Raw genomic sequence first — 6,962 nt, 5'->3', positions numbered from 1 at the left:
GGCGCCTCCTCTGCCTCCTCTCGCGCCGGGCCCGGGGCGCCCCCTGGGGGCGGGGCGGGGTGGGAGCTCTGCCCTCTACTCCCAGCTTCACACTCCTGGGCCCGAGGGCGGTTTGGGGACTCGCAGACCTGGTTTTCAGCTCCTAGGGCGGATCTTCAACCACACTCCCTGATGTGGCCCAGACCCGGTGGACCCCACAGTCCCTTTCGTGTCTGCAGCCCAGCGGTCCTGGCTGCCCGCTTGGTGCCCCGTGTCCTCCACCTACCACCTCCTCCAGCACCAAGGGCCTGGCCCTGAGGCAGGAGTCCCCTTAAAGCCTGGGGGCCCCTGAGGGCCGGGTGGGGCCTGGCAGCATGGCTGGTCCTTCATGAGACTTTCTTGGGAAAACAGTGCTCCTGGGCCGGTTCCACCCAGAATGGGGATCCCGCCAAGTCTCTACCCAGGCCGTCCCCACCGTGGGCTCCTGCTGGGCTTTCTTCACTCCTCTGAAACAAATTTTTTTTTTTTTTTTTTGAGATGGAGTTTCGCTGTTGTCGCCCAGGCTGGAGTGCGTTGGTGTGATCCCAGCTCACTGCAACCTTCACCTCCCGGGTTCAAGCGATTCTCCTGCCTCAGCCTCCCAAGTAGCTGGGGTTATAGACACGCACCAGCACACCTGGCTCATTTTTGTATTTTTAGTAGAGACGGGGTTTCGCCGGGTTAACCAGGCTGGTTTCCAACTCCTGATCTCAGGTGATCCACCCCCTCCACCTCTCAAAGTGCTGGTATTACAGGCATGAGCCACCACGCCCGGCTGCAATTTCACTTCTGAGTATACACCCAAAAGAACTGAAAGGAAGGTCTTCAAGATATATTGGTTTTTGTTTTTTGGGGGTGTTTAGTTTTGGGGGTTTGTTTGTTTTTGAGATGGTGTCTTGCTCTGTCGCTCGGGCTGGAGTGCAGTGGCGCGATCTTGGCTCACTGCAACTTCCGCCTCCTGGGTGATCCTCCCATCTCAGCCTCCAGAGTAGCTGGGATTAGAGGCACCCACCACCATGCTCGGCTAATTTTTGCATTTTTAGTAGAGATGAGGTTTTGCCGTGTTGGCCAGGCTGGTCTTGAACTTCTGACCTCAGGTGATCTGCCCTCTGCAACCTCCCAAAGTGCCAGGGTGAAGGTGTGAGCCACCATGCCCGGCCTTCAAGAGATATTTGTATACCCATGCTCATAGCAGGATTATTCACAGTAGCTGACATGAAAGCAACCCAAGAATCCATTGACCAATGAACGGATCAGTGAAAATGGGAATGTACAATTACATGCCACATAATGAGGTTTTGCTCAGTGATTGACTACACAGGTACACGACAGTGGTTCCATAAGATTATAATACCATATTTTGATTGTACTTTTCTATGTTTAGATACACAAATACGTATTATTGTGTTAGAGTTGCCTACAGTGTTTACTATGGTAACAAGCTTTGTAGCTTTGTAGTCTAAGAGCAACAGGCTAGACCGCCTACCCTGGGTGTAGCAGGCTATGCCACGTAGGTATGTGGAAGTGCACTCTGTGATGTTCCCGCAATGTTGACATCACCTAGCCACGCTTTTCTCAGAAGGTATACTTGTTGTTAAGTAATGGATGACTTTCTGCTGAACTAGACATTTAAAATGGTTAAAGTGGGCCGGGCGCTGTGGCTCTCACCTGTAATTCCAGCACTTTGGGAGGCCAAGACGGGCAGATCACAAGCTCAGGAGTTCAAGACCAGCCTGGCCAGTATGGTGAAACCCCGTCTCTACTAAAAATACAAAAATTAGCTGGTGGTGCTGGTGGGTGCCTGTAATCCCAGCTACTTGGGAGGCTGAGGCAGGAGAATCTCTTGAACCTGGGAGGTGGGGGTTGCAGTGAGCTGAGATAGCGTCACTGCACTCCAGCCCGGGCGACAGAGCGACACTCGGTCTCAAAAAATTAAAAAATAAAATGGTTAAAGTGATTTCATGTTATGTGTATTTTATCGCAATAAAAAATAATGTTTTAAAACCTGTGAATAGGCCGGGCATGGTGGCTCACACCTACAATTCCCACCAGTTTGGGAGGCCGAGGCGGGTGGGCCCCTTGAGGTCAGGAGTTCGAGACCAGCCTGCCCACATGGTGAAACCCTGTCTCTACTAAAAACACAAAAATTAGCTGGGTGTGGTGACCGGTGCCTGTAATTCCAGCTACGCAGGAGGCTGAGGCAGGAGAATCGCTTGAACCGGGAGGCGGAGCTTACAGAGAGCCGAGATTACACCACTGCACTCCAGCCTGGGCGACAGAGAGTTCATCTCAAAATAAATAAATAAATAAATAAATAAACCTGTGAATATACACTTCCAAATTTGTGATTTCATTGTATGCAAATTACGCTTCAAAATGAGAAAAGCCCAACCCTACGACAGTCTGGTTAATGACACGCATGCAGAAGTGTCTGAGGGGAAGTGAACTGAGGTCAGCACCTGATATGTCTGAGGAAAGAAGATGAAGCGATGGGTGGACGGAGGGTCCAGGACATGGGCAAATGCAGTGACACCCACACAGGAGAATGCTGAGGACTGCAGAGGCAGGGAGTGTGTGGGTGTCACTGTCACCTTTTACTCTCCAATATGTCTGAATTTGGGTGGTAAATGTAGGGGAAATGTCTGTTGGCTTTGTCCTTGGAGGACAGCTCCTCAGGGCCCATCCTCAGCTTCTGCCATCTTGGTCCGTCTGGACCGTCCATCCTCGAGTCTCGAAAATTCCAGGCCCTCCACATGGCTCACTGTGGGGGCTGCAGTCAGGAACTGGCCTCCCGCCCCCACAGGGCTACTCCCTCTGCAGCCTCCCAGGGAGGGCTCAACCACTCCTGGGAAGGAGATGAGCAACTGACTCAAACCAGTTTGAGGCTGTTCTAGTGCCTGACACCATCGAGGGCCTCATCCAGGCTGGTCCTCTTGTATCATTCCATTCTCACGCTGCTAATAAAGACATAACTGAGTGTAGGTATTTTATAAAGGAAAGAGGTTTAATTGACTCACAGTTCAGCATGGCTGGGGAGGCCTCAGGAAACTTTCTATCATGGCAGAAAGGGAAGCAAACACGTCCTTCTTCACATGGTGGCAGTAAGGAGAAGTGCCAGGCAAAAGGGGGAACATCTCTGTATAAAACCATCAGACGTCGTGAGAATTCACTATCACGAGAACAGCGGCATGGCGGTAACTCACTGCCCACGATGGAATTACCTCTCACCAGGTCCCTCCCACAACATGTGGGAATGATGGCAACTACAATTCAAGATGGGATTTGGGTGGGGACACAGCCAGACCGTATCACCTCAATAACACGGACTGGTTTCCCCAGCAGACGGCTGGCGGCCACAAACATTGTCTCGCTCCTCCCTCCCAACAGCCTCAGGCGCTGGGGTGTGCTGGGGCCTGTTTATTGACAGAGAAACCGAGGCTGAGAGTGGCTGCGTGAGGTGCAGTCAGAAACAGGGTCGGAGTGTGGCGCCGGGCCAGGCTGCTCAGGTCACTTATCACGGAATCTACCGGGGCAGGTGCGGAGGCTGAGCCCGACATCCTTCCCTCCATTCACAGGACAGGGCCCGAGCAAGTCAGCTGGAGTACAGCCACGGAGGTGGACAGGGTGGGCCCCTGCGGGGCACTTCCTGGCCCCCAGGAGGGGAGGTCAGGGGAGTGGGGCGAGCCCCAGGTTCTAAGCACGTGCCTGCCACAGCAGAGATTCAGGGGGATGCTAACCAGGTGCTATGGGCTGTCTTTGTCCCCGAAAGTTCATATGTGGAAGTTCTAAGCTCTAAGCATATGTGTCAGAGGTAGGACCTTTGAAGGTGATGAGGTTGAGATGAGGCCATGAGCACAGGACCCCCAGCGATGGGTTAGGGCCCTTATAAGAAAAGGAGACCAGGACTCTCCTATTCACCCCTCCCCAAATAAGAGGACATGGTGAGAAGATGGGGGTCTGCACGCCAGAAAGGAACCCTCACCAGCAGCCGCATCGCTCAGCACTTTGATCCTGGACTTCCAGCCTCCAGAACTGTGAGAAACAAACGTCTATCATCTACCAGCCCCCCACGGCGTGAGATTTGTGTTACAGCAGCCTGAGCTCACCCAGACGCCAAGGAGCAACACACGCACCAGGGCCGGCTGCAGAAACCAGAGCCCGGGAATCCCGCCTCCATCAACTTGAAACTTGGGAATAGTGCATTCTCTTTTCAACACTAGTGGAAGGTGAATTACATGAAAGATTAGGCAAAATGTGTGGTTACATGTCCTGGTTTTCCAATAAAAGTACTGAGTTTATCTGGGGTAAGTGCACATAAAACGCTTAGCACAGAGTGTGGTACCAACAGGAACTCAGTGAGGGCGCAGGCGGGCGTGTGGGAGTTTCGGGTTTCAGGAGCACAAGGCTGCAGTGCCTTCCCTCAGGGCCTCCTTCCCCAGCAGCAGCCGCTCAAGGACAAGTCACAGGCACAGCCCGGTGTCGCCCTGCTGGGGTTGGGGCAAAGACCCCTGGGCTTCTGATCCTGCCCCTCCCCCAGCCAGCCGGACCTTCCCTCTGGTTCCTGAGCCCCAGGGATCCGCTGAGGCCCTAGGAGGTGTCAGCTCCTGGTTTTGCCCAGGGTCTCAGTCAGGTCAGTCCTACCCGGAGATCTGAGCCAGAGACTCGGGTTCTTGCCTCCGGTGAGGCTGGGGGCTTCCTGCAGAGGCTCAGCCTGGCCCAGGGGCTGCAGGGAGGTCCTGGCTGCTGCATGGGCTGCAGATGGAGACCCTCTTGTCTGCTGTGCCTCAGGTTGCAGAGCCACAGAGGGGTCTTCCCAAGTCCCACACCCGAAGGGCAGGGAGGCCAGGGACTTGTGGCCCTAACCCAACTCCTGACACACAAGGGCCAGCCGGCCCAGGGCCACCTCTGCAGGCAGGAGAAGGCCTCATTGTTCCCCTCTCCTGGCAGAATGAGGACTGGGTGTGCCCGGGGCAGGAAATAAATGCTCAGTAAATCCCTCTCTTGGGAGCCCTGATCCCAAGGGACAAAGGGCCTGTGTTGAGTCTCCCTGTACACGGGCCCAGGGCCAGCACTTGGGCCAGGGCAGATGGAGAGTGGGAGAGGGGTGCCTCCCACCAGGTGGGCTTCTTCACCAGGTCAGGCATGCAGGTTAGGAGGGGTGTCGTGTGTGCATGCCCCCCACGTGCAGGAGAGTCTGGGCAGGCGTGTGTGTCTGGCTGCACATGTGTGAACGAGCATGTGTGATGCCTGTGTTCACGCCATCTGAATATCCCCTCCAGTGTGCACTGTCTCTTCCTCCAAGTCCCCACAATCCCAGCTGGTGCTTCTGGAGTCCTGGCCCAGACGACTCTCCTTCTGGGCGCCAAACCCTGTCAGCCTGGAGTTAGAAAGAATGCCTCTGAACTGCCAGCAAAACATGGAAAGGCAGGTCGGGCATAGTGGCTCAGGCCTATAATCCCAGCACTTTGGGAAGCCAAGGCGGGTGGATCATAAGTTCAGGAGTTCGAGACCAGCCTGGCCAACACGGTGAAACCCTGTCACTACTAAAAATACAAAAAAATAGCTGGGCATGGTGGTGGGTGCCTGAATTCCAGCTATTCTGGAGGCTGAGGCAGGAGAATCATTTGAACCCGGGAGGCAGAGGTTGCGGTGAGCTGAGATCACACCCTTGAACTCCAGCCTGGGCCACAGGGCGAGAATCTGTCTTAAACAAAACAAAACAAACCATGGAAAGGCGCCCTCAGGCTGGGCTAGGGCTAGAACACAGCCGGCTTTGTGCCACGTCCAAGCTCCTCCCTCTGAGAGCTGTGCTGGCCAACGGCGTGGCCTCTTCCACCTCCACCTCCCTGAAGGAGGCTCCTCCTGAGACAGGCTCAGCTGCCCACTCCCCGTGCCTGGCCCTTGCTGCCCCTGAAAGTCAGAGGAGTGCTGGACGGGTGGTGCAAAGGGGTGGTGCAGGGGGTGGGAGCAGAGAGGGGGAGCAGAGGGGTGGGAGCAGAGGGGTGGGAGCAGAGGTACTGTGGGGGCCTCACCTTGGCACATCAGTCAGTGCAAGCCCACCCTGAGTTATACTGAGCCCCTGAACTCTGAGTTATGCTGAGCCCTATTGGCTCAGGTCCCAGAGTGGCAGCCATACCCTGATCCCCAGGTTTAAACCTGAAGAACACCACATCTTCCCCAGAGCTGGGCCACTGCTCTGCCCTGTCCCACAGGGTAGAATCACAGCTACAACCCAGCCCCCTGGGCATGACCTACTAGGCAGTGCATCAGAGGTACAGATCTTGGCTCTGTGGGCAATGCACATTCAACCCTGCCACAGAGAGTAAACCTGCACCCAATGACCCAGGCCTTGCCTCAATTTGTACGCCAGGCCCTGAGCCTAGGACCCCAGCCCCACAGCTACTCCAAGCACCTGCAAATGAAAGCCAGTGCCACTGCATCTTCTTGTAGGCCATGTCAAACTTGACACCAAAAGGTGTCCTTTGGCTGCATATCCCCATTGTGGGGAAAATAAGAATAGGAGGATCCCAAACGCCCTTGACATCAAGGACATTAACAACCACTGCCACAAATCTCTACAGCCTGGGCCTCGAGGCACCCACAGTTATTGCTGATGCTCAACACAGCTGAAGAGCTGCACGGAGACCATATCCCTGCACCTATCTGGAAACATGGTCGCCACACCCTTTCCAACCAGCACACTAAGACCCAACTGCAGGTAAAAGTCTATCTCTACGAAAGCCACTCTAGAAACTCTGGAAGAGGCGATTGTTCCACCAGATGTATAGACATCAGTGCAAGGACACAGGAAACATGAAGCAGCAAGAAAATCTGGCTCCAAAGGAACATAACTGTCTAGTAACAGACCCCAATGGAAAAGGAAATCAGTGAACTGTCAGAAATAAATTCAAAATAATGATCCTTTTTTTTTTTTTTTTTTTTTT

At 54.3% G+C, this 6,962-nt stretch overlaps 1 protein-coding gene across 3 annotated transcripts in view; it reads right to left on the bottom strand.

Moving 5' to 3' along the window:
• The window catches only part of LOC105517636 (testisin), a 24,315-nt gene that overhangs the window by 4,473 nt on the left and 12,880 nt on the right, over nucleotides 1–6,962 (bottom strand). The window lies entirely within an intron of this gene.

This window comes from Colobus angolensis, unplaced genomic scaffold (assembly GCF_000951035.1).
Source record: "Colobus angolensis palliatus isolate OR3802 unplaced genomic scaffold, Cang.pa_1.0 Scaffold303, whole genome shotgun sequence".
Classification (NCBI taxonomy): domain Eukaryota; kingdom Metazoa; phylum Chordata; class Mammalia; order Primates; family Cercopithecidae; genus Colobus; species Colobus angolensis.
Note: the sequence above shows the minus strand (reverse complement) of the source record. Positions and strands in the feature narration are given on the sequence as shown.